The sequence below is a fragment of the Euprymna scolopes genome, chromosome 13 (genome assembly GCF_053919585.1).
Source record: "Euprymna scolopes isolate OS-2025 chromosome 13, ASM5391958v1, whole genome shotgun sequence".
Classification (NCBI taxonomy): domain Eukaryota; kingdom Metazoa; phylum Mollusca; class Cephalopoda; order Sepiida; family Sepiolidae; genus Euprymna; species Euprymna scolopes.
The window spans coordinates 79,601,661-79,620,131 of record NC_136494.1 but is presented as its reverse complement, the minus strand read 5'-3'; the positions used below and the strand labels follow the sequence as shown (position 1 = coordinate 79,620,131).

At 30.9% G+C, this 18,471-nt stretch overlaps 1 long non-coding RNA gene across 1 annotated transcript in view; it reads right to left on the bottom strand.

Annotated features, from left to right (window-relative positions):
- Nucleotides 1-7,091: 7,091 nt before the first annotated feature.
- The window catches only part of LOC145292079 (uncharacterized), a 564,064-nt gene continuing 552,684 nt past the window's right edge, over nucleotides 7,092-18,471 (bottom strand). Inside the window, exon 2 of the long non-coding RNA XR_013869541.1 lies at nucleotides 7,092-7,792. This is a non-coding gene — a long non-coding RNA (uncharacterized LOC145292079). The remainder of the gene's footprint in view (nucleotides 7,793-18,471) is intronic.

Below are 18,471 nucleotides of genomic sequence, written 5' to 3'. Positions count from 1 at the left end.
CGCATTTCAGGTGAAAACATTATTACCTACTAAAGTGTAATGTGGAAATATTTACAATCTTATAGCGCTTTTGTTGATTAGCAATCTTTTAAAATCTCCGCATTTCCGGTGAAATAGTATAACCTTCCTACAAGTCATGTTGAAATTAATAAAAATCCTAACACATTTCAAGTTAAAACATCATTATATAAAAATGATTTATGTCAAAATAAGTAAAATCATAAGATGGCTGTGTGGATTATCGATCTTTTAAACCTACGCTTTTCAGGTGAAAACATCATTTCCTACTTATACTATATGTTGAAATTATTACAAATCCATACAAAACAGTTTTCTGTAAATACGGAAGATCAGACCTATTCCTTACATACACGAGTAATTAAAGACGCCCTTAAATAGTAGACAACTTGGGACTATCCAAACTTACATAAAGTTGACCTGACTTAAACTCACGTGTGTACTTGCACATCTAGCTGGATTCTAAACGATATTAAATACAGTCATGTACTGGTATTTCTATTCGCAAATGTTTGTCTTATTGAATTTAAAAAAAGGGCTACCATACTTCCACATGATCAAAATGTTGCGAGATCAGAATAAGATTAGAGCAGTTCATCAAATTGATTCAATTGTCAGCAGAGATGCCAAGACCTGAACATCCAGAGCTTCGCGATTTAATTAAGTTTTTACTGGTACATGATTCAACCTCAATGCAATTGTTTGATTATATGATAAGATGTTTGTTACTAATGTGTGTTTTCCTTAATTTTTCAGCTACCATTGAATTTCGACGGGTTTTTTCAGTAATATAATATCTGAAAAAAACCTGAATCAATTACACACAGTCTACATTACTGTTGTTGCTTTCTTTTTTCTATCTTTCCTGAGGTTTACTTGTCTTGTCAGTACACGCCACCAGATCTGATTGTTTGTAATTTGCTACTACGCACACACACGCACACACACACATACACACACACATATATATATATATATATATATATATATATATGCACACGTATATACACGCTTATATTTCAATAATTTATAATCGATAATGGAATAAGCGCGAAGCAATATATATATATATATATATATATATATATATATATATATATATATATATATATATATGCATATATACATGTATATACACCCATCTAAAATATGTGAAGATCAATAAAAATCACCATATTTATATCATTTCCAAGAATCTGAACACGGCAATAATTTTGCGTACGATTGTTTCTAATACGATTTTAAATACATTATTGTGCATTATGATTTATATGATCCCAAGTATATTTTTCGAACTAACATAAATAGTATTCTAATTTTTTATGTTACAACCTATATATCTCTTTTTCATCTGAAGATTTTAACAATGGAATCTTTTTTTATCGCAAACCGAGGAATATTTATGTGTGTATTATGATTTTGCCTTCTTTAATACGGATGTGTTATTCTATTTTAGACTTGTATTTCACTTTACTAGAGAAAATCTGAATTTCCTTCGTATATATATATATATATATATATATATATACATATATATATATGTGTGTGTGTGTGTATATATCTATATATATGTCGTGCGTGTCTTTGTGTGTGTGTTTGTAAAATGTGTATTGATAAATAAAGAAAGAACATGATGTAGGTTCCTAGTTCAGATGCCAACAATGACAAAAGGCTGTACCTATCCCATCTGAATTTTTTCAATCTCGTTGTTCATAGATTTTGATGCCGAGCTCTTAGAGGGACTCCTGCGTGTCTATGGGAATTCGCCTCAAGGGAAATCAGCCTGAATGGTAGAAAATAAATATTTCACCCGATTTCACCCGGTATCGATGTAGATAATGAATTATACGTGGATAAGTTATGAAACCAGAGAAATGTCAATAAATGTTTCGTTTCTATCTTGTTCAGTGAGTCACATTTGATAAACAAAGCCTTAGAGATGGCCAATAAAACGCGACAATGGTTAAAACCTGACATTTGTTTTGACACATGATAAACACACAATGCCACGATGCATTTTTTATTACTTCATCTAAAATCTATTATATAAAAGGGCACATTTTTGTTTGTATGTTTGTGCATTTGTATGACTAAAAGTCAAAAGTGATGAAGCAAATACATTCAAAATTTGTACTGTTTTGATCGGAGTCGCCCTGGAGAAATGATATGTTAAATTTAGAAGAAAAAAATGTTCATTACCTGTGGAGCAACTGAGTCAGTTTTCTTCCAAGAGAGTCAGCTTTTTAGTTTTCTTACGTAATAATGTAGAAAGTAAATGGCGATAAATGGCTTAAGGAGTATCTCATGTAAAAGGCAGCTGTCTGTATGTATTGCTTGCAAGAAAGAAACTTGACATGAGAAAGAAAATAATAAAAGAAAAGAAAAACTTAAAACTAGGGCTGCGGAAGGAGAGAAAGACAGAGAGATAAATAAAGGTAAAAAAGATACGTTTTTAATATATATCGGAGCGGAACGATACAATTGTCGCTTTAGTAAATACGGCATTTATCCAATTCCCGTTTGATAAAAACTGGTTGTCTTCTTTTGTTAAAGGCCATCAACTAGTTTTCCAGTTGTGTATAAATTCCCAAAGGGGTAGCAGCCTTCTATCATAACTGAAAGTGATACAATGTTCAGCGAACGAGATCGGAGATGCGCCGCTGGACAACTCCTGCTCTCTGCCGATCGAAGTCATGACAACCGACGAACCCAATCAACGCACAAGTGTTCAAGAACTTACTTCTGAATAAAACGTAATCGTATGACGATTTCCAACAACTTGAGAGAGATTGGAGAGCCAAAATAAATAAAGAAAGAAAAAAAAGAAACGTAATAATGCGTACCTCACAAATTGAACAACAGCCTAAAGGTACTCCGTCATTAAGTGTCATCTTCATTTCTTTTATGTAACAAGAACAATCAGCTGCTTGACCGGATTGTGACTTGCGATCAGCTCAGTAGTTAGACGCCCACGAAGCTCCATGGCTCTTCCCGAATTCAGAGTTGCACCAAAAGAAAGTCATACAGACTGTTTGGTTGTCTGCGACCGGTCTCATATTTTTACAGTTTTTGAATGCAGGCGAAATCATGACGGGGAAAAACGTACTGTCAACAAATGGATGAAATACCTCAGAATCTTCGACAACTATACCAAGGATAAGTCTCGCCAACAGTCCTAATTCTCCTCCACAACAATGCCCGACCACATGTTGTCCCATCGCAATCTTTTCCAGACCTCTCGCCTACCTGCTACTACTTTTCCAGCATCTCGACAACTTTCTGTGTGAGAAATGTTTGAAAAAAACTAAGCGATATGAAAAACGCCTTCAGCGACTTCATCGCCACTAGAACAGGACATTTTTATGGTACTGGCATAAATACTCTTGTTTTGTGTTGAACAAAGTGTGTTGATTCTGAAGGTGCTTATATCGATCAATAAATTTTTGTTTGAGCTGAGATATGTTCATCTGAATTTAAAAGTTGAAAAACCGCAGGAACTTTCTTGTAAATCTGATAGAAGTGTTTACTAATGAGTTGTGATAGCAGCGTTAATCCCCAGTCAAGCCATACAAAACTGTGACTTGCTGTCTCATTTCGGAAATACTTACCATTATGATGTGAACATCCTGTTATGAAAATTTCTCCCAAGAAATGAACGCCATTTTTTTTTTTTTAATATTTTGGTGTGGTAGCTAATAATAAGCGGCCTCGGGGCATCCTTGTGTATAGTTCACCAATTTAGTTACCCAATAGAAAAACTTTTAAAATGAAAATTTAGCGATTTATTAAATAAATTATATTTATTTTTGACGGAACTATATCTTTCGCATTAACTATACAATTACGTCTATAGCAATGGAAAAATAGACATGTTTTCGCAAGTCATATAGGAAATATGAACAATCTGATACGTTAAACGAGTGATTTTATTATAAGCGAACACTTGGAAACACATCTAAGCGTCTATTTTATAAATATTAATACATTATCATATTCAATTTTTATGTTATTACAAGATAGTTTTCGTCATTTTCTTGTGTTTTTTACCATATAACTTAAATGTATCTGTTTACGAATATATCAGCAAAACAGAAATAAACCGGAGAGAAAAAAATGAAATATTGTTTTCTATTAGAGTAATCTGTTATATCTTGTAAAAATATTTTATAAATACATATTAATGCATATATTAAAAAAAAAAAAAATATGTACCAAATTGTTTATAAATTTATAATTTCATAAAGATTATTTTACAGTAAAATTTTATTTTCATGTAATGACCAGAGGTTATTCACGTCTTTATTAAATTATTAAATAACAATAAGACATTTAATAAGACGTATTTATTAAATTATTACATAAGCATAAGACATTATAGTACTATTAAAATAGAATTACAGCAAAATATGAATAATCTGCCTTCACTAGGCCTATGATCATTTTTCCTATAGAGAAAATACATATTTTGTTTATTGAGCAGACTCTATTAATATTAAATATTTTCGAAATCTAACATCAATGCAAATATTAACAAAATCAAAATGAAATTGCACGACATTGTATATTTATGAGTATTATTCGTAGTAAAACTATGCTTGTAATTTTAAATAAGATGCTGCCTTTTATTGCCTTCTCTTTATAACAACAAGTTTTTGAATTTTCTTTTTGCAGAATTCGGCATTGTTCTAAAAAAATTCAAATATACTCATGAAGAATCTGATAAATCTATATACAATATATAAACTAGCTACAACAAGAAGTAGAAGAACAGGAAATATTCCGGTGCGTTGAACGCATCGTTCAAATATGACTGATTCATGTTTGAGAAAGTTATATTGACATAAATTTGTGAAACACGGTATTCTAACTGGATAAAAAAAAGTGAAATCAAAATATAACTGAAAAGGTAATGAAAACATGTTCTCCTAACTTTAAAATGGTCTTATACTCCGAAGTATCATTTACAAAAAATATATATAATTTCTTCTTAAAAATTAGAAGCAAGTATCGATCAAACTAAACATGGATATGTTGTTTTTCTGTAGCAGTTGCTGAATTTGTTGGAATAATATAAGTTCATAATATTGATTGTATAAATTATATATATATATCCATTTTACTGGTTATATGATGGCGTTATTGTTTTTTTTTTCGTATATATTTAGAAATATAACAGGTTATATAAAAAATAATGTAAAGGAACGTGTATTCAAATTCACTTATGAACAATAAATGTGTCGTTTGTAAAATAAACTCAACAAGTTAATTACACATAAGGTATAAGATATAACCAAAGTTACTATACGGATGTTTACAATAGCTTTCAGTTATAGACTACTAAGAAACCTACATTACATACTTAGTGGGTCATCAAACGCACAGGAAAAACACCCAACAGGTTTTATTTTAAATTTATATAAAGAGTAAGATTTACACAACAATAATTTGCACATATAACATTGCGCTTTAAATACATGTATATATATACGTGTAGATTATTAATGAATATATATATATATATATATTTATATATATATGTATATGTATATATGCATATAAATATATACGTATATAATTATACATATACATAATATTGATATACACTAATACATGTAATATATATACACATACATATATATATAATTATAAATATATATATATACATGCAAAATATTAACATACTCTATTACATGTAATATATATATACACATACATATATATGATTATATATATTTATATATAATATATATATATGTATATATATTTATATATAATATATATATGCATATATATAATATATATATATATATATCTACATATATATATATAAATATATATATACATATATTGGAGCATTAAATCTGAATCCTTCTAATTCTACCATGATATTTTTATTTGTTTAGTTTGTGTCTACCTGATGTACCTCCTATTTTTTTATCTCATACAAACATATGTTTACTTTTACGCGTCTTATTTTTTCTTGGAAAATAGTTTTCACTTCTGATATAAGTGAAAATCCTATATGTATGACTAATTGGCTCCTGAGGAATAGCATGTCTATAAGCAGGTACCCACGAGTTTTATATTTACCAGTCAAAAATTAAATGGTTAAAATAAAACCAAAAATCATTTGTATCTATTTCTTTATTTTTTAAACTTTTGTAGATTTCCATAATGCGTTTATTGATGAAAGAAAATACTTATAAAATTCATGTCACATGTTATGAAAAAAGTATAAGGCATTCTAACATTCATATAATATACTCATATAAACTTTATAGTGACCAAAGATTTATGATAAAAAAACGAAAATATCAGTTCCAGAAAGATTGATATGATACGTATATTTACAATTCGTATTGAAAATTTGTACGGTTGAGTTGCGCCAAGTTTTTATTACGTTGTTGTCTCTTACATGCAGACGAAACGAAATAGTCTATTACATGCAGACGAGACGAAATAGTTTTTAAATGGTAATTCCATTCAATCAAGAAATCTTCTAATTATTTTTGTACTGTTTACAAGTATACTAAAGAGGAGGCATTTTCGTATTAATATATATACGATGGAGGATGTACAGGAAGAAGGTCATATCACATGCGAAAGAGAACTAAACTTCTCCTCTTTCGCATGTGATATGACCGTCTTCCTGTACATCCTCGCATAGAAATCCTGATGATGTCCCTTGAAATTGGGACGAAACGTTGATTTAATTTTGTTTTTACTCTTTTAGGTTTTTCCTTTTTATTCACACACACACATATATATATATATATATATATATATATATATATATATATATATATATATATATATATATATATATTATTCCTTAATTGGAATACATTTTTGAGATGAGCAATATATATATTAATTTTATTAATTCATGTTTATTTCGGACTATTAGAAAAAAAGATGAAAAACAACAACTAATAAAGATGAGACTAATAGTCCGAAATAAGAATACATTAATAAAATTAATATGATATGACAGGACTCAACATATAAGAATTATATATATATATATATATATATATATATATATATATATATATATATATATGTAATTCTGATATGTTGAATCCTGTCATATCAGTGTAGCCAAATGTGTTACTGTGTAATCTATGTTCTTTATGTTGTTTATTTATGATATATCCATAAAAGAAACATTTTAAAAATTACTCCAATTGTGTCTGCTATATTCATAATGTCTCGGTCGATATAATTTATGATTTCCTCTGAGAACTTTCTAGTTTATCTGACGGAATTCAGACCGACATCTTTATTTAATCTACGTCAAGCCAATCTATTTCCGGAGAATAAATGAAAGAGTCAGTTCGATATTCCGCTCAGCATCGATAAGATACGCACGTTTGTAATAGAGAATTTCCGCGGTTGAATCGGTGCATCCGGGGAAGATCGGAGTAACATTAGCCGAAATGTTATCAATATAAAACGAGATGAGAACCGTAGTCAGAATGGTATTACGAATTCGTATTATAACTAAGATTTCAAATGTCTCAAATCTGTTTGGATCATATGTAATTTTACATGTTCTAAAGACGAAGAATAGATATCAGTATCGCAGTATTATTATATGAACTTTTCTACTTTTTTCATAATATGCGATCCAAATAGGTCACTGAGGAGTCTAGTCGGGAGTAAAATTCACCTTCGTCCTTCTCGCTCTGGCAGTGGTGGAGTCAATCTTTTTTAGCAAAAAAGTCACCCTTTTCTTGTGTTTTCCTGACAGCACATAACCATTGCCAATAGTCTGCGATGAGAAAGAGAGAGAGAGAAAGAAAGAAAGAAAATCATCGTGAGGAGAATCCTCTTTGAATATGGATGTATTGAATTTCTTTTGATCGACAAAAATTTAAAAAACGCCTACATATAACTCATCGCAGAATAAATTCAAGAAGCATCAAATATGAAAGGAATTGTTCACTTTAATCGATATACAATTAAGAAACACGCATGGAATTTGCTATTTATACATACATACAAACCTATGGACGGGTTTCGTTATCCTTTAAAATATATTAGCAGCATACTTAGCCGAGAATAACACAAACTCTTTACAAATTGATTTTAATTAACTTTAGAAATTTTAGGTTTTACACTAATATATATTTACTGAATATAATTAAAGACAATAAACGCCGGTGAATTTTACTTCTCGAAAGTATTTGAATACATATTTTATTGGTTCATAACGAAAATATGTTGACTTTTGTAATCTGAAAAAAAATTCATTCAACTTTGGAAATAAATGCCCTATTTGCGTTAATGTATAACTATATGATTAAAAATAACATCACAAACCCTAAAATTCTGCGATATAATTATTTTAACTACTAATAGTTAATATACTCATAGCTTATCAGTGCAATTATTTTATAAATCATAGTTGAATAATAATTTATAGATTGGCATAGTAAGCGCGCTGGTGAATAACTTCATTTTGCGTGTTTCTAGACTATTGGGACGAACATTTTAAGTCGATAAATGGAGTTTTCAGATGAAAACGAACGGTTTCTACTGATTTTTTTTCTCAATTCTAATAAATTACAATGTTAGCTTTCAAATTAAGCAGTCAAAATTACCTGAATATTACTGAATCATAAAAAAAATGTTAATCGTGTTTAAATGCGGCCAACCTGTTTAAATCCAAACGGAATATTACCTCCATTTTAAGACTCCTGTACCTCACGATCGTTTTCATCCAAGTCTACGTTTTTTTTTTAATAATTTTCTACCTCATCGATTTTCGTATTTTTGGTATATAAACATCTTAAAAATACAATAAAATACATAGATGCGATTGTGTTCGTGTGACATACAGTATTACAGTTTCTGAAATTTCGTCCTAGTAGTGTAGAAGCGCCGCATTTTGCTATGTGTAATCAAAGAATTGGAATTCGAGGATATGTTTCTGATGAATTCCTTTGTTACCGTCTGTCCTTTCTTGATAACGACGTACTTCAACCGGATACAGCTAGTACTATTTGAGCAATATATATAAAATGGTGTTTAAGTCATCTGATAATTTTAAATGACCGAAACCTTCTGAGGATATGTAAGAATTCCACATTAGAATAACACAAAAAAATTAGTTAAATCATTAAAATATCACTATTATATATCGTTATTTATTTTGTGTCATATCAAACAAATACAAGGTTAAAACGGAAATGATACATAAGGATAAAATTATACATGAAATGAGAAATTCCATTTCGAATTACTATATATCGTCGTGAGAGGATGTGTTTTGGCTTCTTGGACTGACAACACTGTCTTCATACGTGCAATCTGAATGCTTAACCCAATCTACAGAGGTAAGAAAAGAAACATGCAATCTATTATAATGTATTTACTGGGAATAACCGTGAAAAGGTAATAAAATTATCGAAAAATGTGCTGGTTATTTTTTTTTTATTATTATTAAGGCTATCATTCAAATCTCGAACAGATTAGAAGTTGTAAATCTCAACATACCTGCGCTTTCTTCGCTAACAACTATTTCAGAGATACAAAGAGCTGTTCGGTGTTTACAATGCTATCCCGTTATTCGAAGTCAGTATGTAAGACCACATCACAATACATTATGGAACGGTGAGAAGGAGATTCATTATAATTACAAATATATAATCGGCTCTCATCTTACTAACGTGTTTATTACGCTAGGTTAGATGCGGCAAATGTTTTTTTAATTCATGAATCTTCACATGAAAGTGGCACTTTCTGATTAGTGTTATGCAATAATATTGTTCCTCACCATTTTCTGGTTGAGGCAGACAATGGTAGATATTACATTCAGTAAAAATCCTTATTTACTTCACAGACCTAACGAATTTGATATGTTGCGAGATCTCAACATATTCGTGCATTACATTTTGCCTCACCCACAGGGTGCATCAGAACTAACATCCATTAATCACTGCTTGTAAATTCATCTTGGTATTACTTGAAGCTGAAGACTTTTCTAAACAACTGCAATGGCTGAAAATGCTTTTTTATAGAGTCATCGACATGTTATTTTTGTTTAACAGAAATAATAGTATTTCCGGAAGTTAAAGAATAGTATAAGTATATGAAGTTTAAGGACAATTCTCGAGGATATTTTCTCATCAGTTCAATATTTTAAAACATGTATAGCATCAATGTTTTTTTTTTTAAATGAGAAAATATTATTTTGGAAAAGTAGCTTATTTTCTACGGTGGTTCAAGTTGTTGGAAATGTTCCCACAGTTTCATGAAAAAAATTATTTTAAAAACACGTTTTGATATTTAGCAAAGTTATCTACACGATAATAGTCACCGTTATTTGCTCACATAATTTTTTTTCGTTTTTAAAATGAATTGTCAAATATATAAGAAATCACATTTTCGACACCTTCTTCTTGTCGCTTTTAATCAAGGTCAAAAACCCAGTGAAGGGACCAAGGATATTTGTGCCGTAAATGGAGGAAATGCCATAGCTAAATGAACTGTTCGAGATTGGTTTACCAGGTTGAAATATGAACCTCAATGAGGCTCCTTATTACAGTAGAAATATCAAGATGGACGAAGACAAACTCACAGTTCTTTTAAAGGAAGATGGCTATTAGACATGTAGAGAATTGGATGAAAAGATGAAGTCTAATTTTGCTGCAATTTACTGCCATCATCAGTCGATGGGATTCACACAAATCCGTAGAGCATATGTCCCACATGTACTTACTTTTGTTGTTAAAATTCATTGTTTTTCTTTAAAAAAACGGCAGGATCTTATGCAACAGCTTAATATTTTAGTGTTTAATACCATGACAATACACATGATTTACTTACATATTACTTAATATACAATTTTGTTAGTAAAACGTGTGGGAAATACATTAATTTGAAAAAAAAATATGTGATCGTCATAATATGACAAACTTACCAACATACAAAACAATTACACGGATAAGAGTAGCGGTTAATATATGGAATAAAAGATGAGGTTAAAGTTATATAAAACTTTATTATATCATCAGATGAATAGGAAAGAAGATAAAACGAAGAAAGAAATTTCTTAAGGCCGATGCATTTCAAAACGAAACTCCTTTTGTCAGAGTAAGAGAAAGTTAAGCAACATACACAATTTAAATAAAGGCGGCTAAAATACAGTTAAATTAGTATTGAATAGTGCATTTATTTAAATTATTTTAAAAACATACATAAAAAAATAAACTTTATTTTTCAAATCTTTCGTAAGTTTGATTATAATTTTTAACAATCCAGTATTTTCCCTGGAGAAATATCTAGAGAAGACGTGTGGAGTTTTATTTTGACTGATAGTTTTTGTAATTTCTTGTATGAGGAATTACATAACATTTCTACTCCGATCATCCTTACATGCGCATGCGCATAGACAAAACGGATATATTACTAACAGTTTGAATTTTTTGAGGATCCCCTTACCTGGAAATCTCACTTGAATTTCGCTCTCGGTTCACATTACCCTAGAGAGTTGCTGCATTTCTCTGGAATGTTATTTTAAGGACTTTACGTTAAACTATTTATAAAATATGAAAATTTTCTATCTGTCCATTTACTGCTTATAATTGTTTTTCTTCATTTTCTATCATACGTATAACTTTCCCATTGTATCTGTATTTTCGTATCTCTTGTCTTTTTCTTCCTTCATCCTAATTCCTTATTTATTTTACCTTTTCCTCTTTTTTCTCTTTTTTTCTTTGCTTTTTCATTCTCTTTTTTAATGATTTCTAATGTGTCAAGTGATCCCTATTATTTTACTACTATTATTTACTCATACACACTAATTTTTATATCTTAGTTAATCCACATATCTATGTATGCTTACATATTTCGTTATACATATATATTTGATTTTTATTTGCAATATACACATTCTTCGTTTTTAACCTAATGTACTAAAGCTACCTTTTATTTCTATTTTGTATAATGCTGGCCTATTTCCCGCTATAATGGAAAGCATCTCGAAATACCATGGCCTAATAAGATTTTCCTGTTGATTTTTATCCTCTTCTTTTCCCTATTTTAATGATGATATAATAAAGTGATATGTCACTTTGTTCCTCATATTTTATTAATGTCTAACTTTGGGACAAAAATATATCTAAATCCATCTTTTGGCGAAATAAAAATAATTACTATCAGCAGAAATTAATATATCAAACACTAAATTAATGCATGTTATATATGTTAATTGATTTAAGCAGGGAAAACATCTACAAGTATTTCGTTTCTTATTGTCTATTATTAACGTGAGTTTTTACAGTAATACACATCAATGTAAAACATCAGGAATTGATAATAGAAACGCTTGTCTTAAGTAGTGCTGGGAATTAATAATTCAAAGATATAAAAAAAGAATTTTAGTACTTGCGGTCGAACTGCAAGTAAACATTTATAATACTGCGTTAATCCTTAGAATTGCCGAAGGATATAAAGAACATATTCCCTGTTACATTTTTAACTTTAGTTTTTTGTAGGGATTATTTTTACTGATACGTAATCCAAATTTTCGTAAGTTTATGTCATATCATTTTTGTTTGTTATTTTTCATGAATCTCAAATATGAATACACTAATATCTGTAATGTCAAAAAGTAAGTAGGTAGTCTCCGTAAATAAGAAATACATACTTTGCAAATATAAAAAATACGTCGGATATTTTATTGCTTACAATTATTACTGCTTATAAGCTTGTTTGTCTATAACATCAAGTGAATATTAACTCTACAATAAAAACCTATGGAACTAACACAAAAAGAACTAAAAAGATACCCTTATCAATGGATTATAATTATGTTTTTGCCGAACGCTATTTTCGAAATAATCTAGAGTTTCTTTTTATTTTTTTTAAATTTATTGATGCATGAACGTTTAAAAATTTAGTTACTTGCATTTAAAAACGATATCTTACATAGTAAATGTAGTCGCACATACAATAGATATAAGAAGAATATTTAATAAAGTAAACATACCTATAAAAATGTTCGAGAATTAAATATATCAACGTTGATAAAGACAAACAATGAAAATTATATATATGCCAAGTTGGAGAATTAAAAATGTACAATACAATGTTATGCGTGTATTATTCACACTGTGGTAGTTATTTTGGATTTTATTCTTACAATGATTTAACATCCGACAATTTCAATGTGCCTTTTGTCAAGTTAGTGGATAAATACAGAATTATGAGGGTAATTTTTATTCGTGGGATTTAGCATGTTCACGTTTATCTGGCCACGCCAGATACAGTCGATAAGAAATCTTAACTACTTTATAATTAGATTTGTATCAGTAACAACTTTATAATAGGGGTAGGCTATAGAAACAAAATTTTTCAAATAAATGCCAAAAGTGGCTTATTACCTTCATTTTTATGTAAATAGATGGGAACAAGTGATTTTTTTCAAAACGGGTCAAAATTGGAGGGTCGCTGGCCCCAAACGTGATTTGACCGCGTCAACGCGTGAAAATGGCCCAAATTTCGCCCCTGAACACACTTAATCATTTATTGAAAGCCACAGGGTGCATTTTTTGACTATAAATGCATTTGTATCATTAAATCTAACATTCCCATTGGCTATTCCACAAGTATAGGGTTTTTAGGGTATCTCAGAGTCCAAAATGGGTCAAAATTACCCCAAAATTAGCCAAAAATGGTCGGAAATCACGGATTTTCCCAAATGCACCTCCCATGGACCCAAAGACACCTCTACATGGCAGAAACTGTTGGGAAATGCTTGAAGCAGGCACTCTCCTTACTTTTGCACTGTTAATGAGGGGTATAAGGACCTTAAAAAGGGGCTAAATATGGCCGATTTAGCCAAAGAGAGTCAAAAATCCCTTAGAATCAACATAGGTTGTCAAAAAGGGGCTTAATTTGAGTTATAGATGGAAAATTATCAAATAAGGAAATGTTTTCTTTCTGTAACAATGCAATGGCATCTTTAAATAGACACGATAACATTGCATTGCATTAATTGTGAATTTGATTGAACTTTGCTTTCTTTTTCAGTTAGTAAAATGCAATGAACATGGCTGGTATAGCAGGGCAGATTGACGAAGATTATAATTACGACGATTGGACTTATCTTCTGCTTGATTCTCTTCCAACTGAGGCTGAATGTGTTCAAGCTGTGCAACATCATGCTGCCAAATATGGTACCACGACACAGAAAAATCATATTCACCAGTTCTCCTTGCGATTACTACAATTGTGGCAGAAAGCCTTTGGAAGTGATGTTCGTTATGTTACAATACCTGGGATAAAACATAAACTTGATCGATCGCTAAAAATTTACGACAAAGATGTCTACAAAGCAAAGGGTTCCAGACGTGAATATGATTAAATGGAAACGAGAGCACCATGTCCTTCTCAATATACTTTCAAAAGATGTGAATCCTGATGAATTTGATGTACATGAACGAAGATTCTTTGTCGATCAAAAGTCTCTCTCTCGCAAATGGCTCATTGGCACTTTCCACGTCAATATGGCACATGAACGGTTTCTGGCAGAGCAAGAACTGCACAATCGTTTGGATTTGGATGATGATCAATTTGAAGTGGAGGATATAAGTGACCAATTGCCAGAGCATGATACCTCAAACAATTTGAACTACTCATTAAACAGATCGGGTACAATCCGTAGCACTGTCCCATGTACCGAGATCGCCACCCAAACACATGTCACTTACAATCTGCGAACTGGTAATGTGAAGTGAAACTGTGTCTTTAAATAACAAAATAATTCCTTTGCTAATTACTCATACCTTTTATCAAGTTATTCAATATATTGGTTACAAATTGAGAAATAGCGAATCGAGGGCCATTTTCATCAATTTTGGGGTAACTATGAGAACAATATGAATTCAGACTCTTCTTGGACAGCATTTTATTGACATTCAATGTTCAATTTACAATTAATTACTTTCTGAGATGTTGATGTAGTAAAGTTACGATGTTTCTAAAAAGTATCATTGATGAATGAACTAATGATTCATATGTTATGTACCGTAAAGCGTAATTTTGTCATTTTTGGATTGTTTTGACCCTTTTTACATCCCCCAAAGATCTCTAAATACCCTAAATACAAATGAATAAGATAACAGGGTGGTTATTTCAGTCTTCCAACTGTAAAAAGCCATACAGGAGTGTTTATAGAAGCCCGATGAGATATAATACCTGCATTTTGGGGATTATCCGTGATTTTCGTTCATTTTTGGCTAATTTTGGGGTAAATTTCACCCATTTTGGACCCTTAAGATACCTTGAAAAGCCCTATATAGGTGGGATAGCCAGTGAGAATGTTAGATTTAATGATATAGAGCCATTTATGGTCAAAAATTGCACCCTGTGTGGCTTGGGAGGTGCATTTTGGAAAATCCGTGATTTCCGACCATTTTTGGCTAATTTTGACCCATTTTGGACTCTGAGATACTCTAAAAAAAAACCCTATACTTGTGGGATAGCCAATGGGAATGTTAGATTTGATGATACAAATGCATTTATAGTAAAAAAATGCACCCTGTGGCTTTCAATTAATGATTAAGTGTGTTCGGGGGCGAAATTTGGGCCAATTTCACGCGTTGACGCGGTCAAATCACGTTTGGGGCCAGCGACCCTCCAATTTTGACCCGTTTTGAAAAAAATCACTTGTTCCCATCTATTTACATAAAAATGAAGGTAATAAGCCACTTTTGGCATTTATTTGAAAAATTTTGTTTCCATAGCCTACCCCTATTTATAACAAGATTCGTAGGATTAGCCGTTGAATTTTATTAATCAATTATATTTATATCTTCTAGCGCTGAGAAACTATAAAATGATACGCATGTGTATTATATGAGTGATGTAATTCGAAAGGCCAATGCTGATTCCAGATTTATACATAATGATTTACGAGTTTGATAAAACACACCTAAATGGTGGTAATTAACATCAGTAAATATATTGTGAGAATAAAATCCGATGTCAACCCGTAGCTCAAATGAAAAACAGTCATCCAAAAGTTTTCGATACATAAATATAAGTAATTTTCAAAATAAATTTTGGTTTTGAAAAAATTCAGTTTGCAGCAGGCCTGAAATTTTAAGGAAGGTATAACCAAGCGGGAGAGATAAGAACAGTGGAAGCTGAAACAATGCAAATCGACATAGACATATATATATATATATATATATATATATATATATATATATATATATATATATATATATATATATATACGCAGAAAGTAAAAGAACAAGAAAGAAAAAGCAATAGCATTGCTTGTATGGTATTTAAAGAGCAAAACAATATATTTAAGTAACATCGAATACAAGGGCTCATAGAATGCAATACAACAATAAAGAAAGAGCACCAAACACTGGGTACACATATTTGATCCGGTGCGAAACCATGTTAATTGTCAATTTGAAGTCAAATTCCAGTCATTTGTAAATCCAGGTTTTCATTTTTTCTCATTTCTATTTTTCTGACTTGTGCACAGTAATGTATTGTAGTGAAGCCGTACTTGCTTTTGTCGGTTTGAACCGGCTTTCTCCGAAGAACTAAGGTTCATGGATTGGTTGGTTACTTTTTTCACGGCATATCAACCCTTTTCAGGTTATTTAATGCCGAATCCAAAGATTTGAAGACACTTTTTAATAGAATATATTTTTGGTTTCAAGTCGGTTTTTATTAAACCCATAGGTGGGACTCTAACAGGTACTACCATTCCGGGTCAAAGTGGACCTGGGAGCAATGGCAATTAAAGGGTGGCTCCACACTCCCCAAAACCCGCAAGCTGAGGCCTCACCACTGGATATAGTTTAAGGTCATATCCAGGATCAAAGATCCACGGAAATGTAAAATTAATAATCGCTTCACAATCGCATGTACAACTTTGTCAGTGGAGATGAGGAGGTCAAGTTTTAACAACTATTGCAGACAGATGTGGAATTCCTCCTAGATAAACACCTTGATAGTTCCAAATTCTAACCCATCTTGTATTAGTCAAGGAAAACGTTGTTATATTTCAGCGATCCAAATGAGAATTGGTGTGTCAACACGATTATGCACTATAATCACTTGTAGATAGTTTTTCTCTGTTTAATAGAAACAGTTTTCTTATTTATTAATTTCCAACTTTGTTTAAAAACACAAAATTTTATGATGATAATTTAATCTAGAATGTATCTTAAATAACGTGCATACCTGGCATGTCTTGAACCAGTTTCAAATTAGCTGAATAATTTCATGATTAGGCTGAATATCGAATATAGTACAAATAGAGAAACGGTTTTGCATATAAAAAACTAACACAAATAAGGATTCGGAATTATTTGATATATCTTAAGCTGAGCCATAGTCTGGAATAAAGATTTTATGAAAATGAGTCGGTACGTATTACTGTTGTGTTATAACTATCAGATACTTATTAATGAACAGAAGATCTATGGCGGTACATCTAAAACTGACATTAATGGCGCGGTATTAAATGGTGATATTCTTGTTTCCTGATTTTTATAAGCAACCTTTTTTATGTAACCATGCCCAGAGATGAATATAATTGTTGATGATCAAACGCTTTATTGGCAACGTATTATTAAAATGAATTCACGCGTATCCCAGACGATGGCTGGAACAGAAGAAAATTAATTCCAGTTTTTAATAGAATGCGGTCATGAATAAATGAAGAAATCATTTCACCTACCTAAAGCTATCACTAATCACCCATTACATGGAAGCCGAAAGTAATTATTTCTTGTCCTAATATTTACAGATTATATTAAATTAATACAACATACAAAGAGGGATGCGCAAGGTATGTAGGCTCCTTCTACAGTGCAGGAAATAGTATCATTACGACCGGAAGTTTATATACCTACAAATCTATAATTCGATGCTTCATAAATTATAGGTGCCACATCAAGGCTATGGCACCGACAAGTATTTTCGCACTCTTCAATAAAGTATATTATTTAATAAGCTTATAATATTAATAAGTTAGTATTATATACTTTATGTTACCCTTAGCTTAGAGAATGGGACACAATTTTACGCGACATGAGTTTTTTGTTTACTGTAGGTAGCCGTCGGCTCAAACTACTATGACGCATATGAAATCAACGAAACATGCCCTCAATGCATATATTATATATATATATATATATATATATATATATATGTGTGTGTGTGTGTGTGTGTATGCGTGTGTGTGCATGTGTATGTGTGTGTGAGTGTGTGTGTGTATAGGAGATAGAGATAGAGAAACAGAAAAAGAGAAAATATCATTTTATTGTTTACTTTATAAACGATACGGAATAAATTCGACTCTCATAAGGGAAAATAAATTTTCCATGATATGAATCTCCCTATACAGGTGTTTATACGTCACTTGGATTATATAATTTTTCCATTGGCAAATACAATGTTGCTTTATAGAAA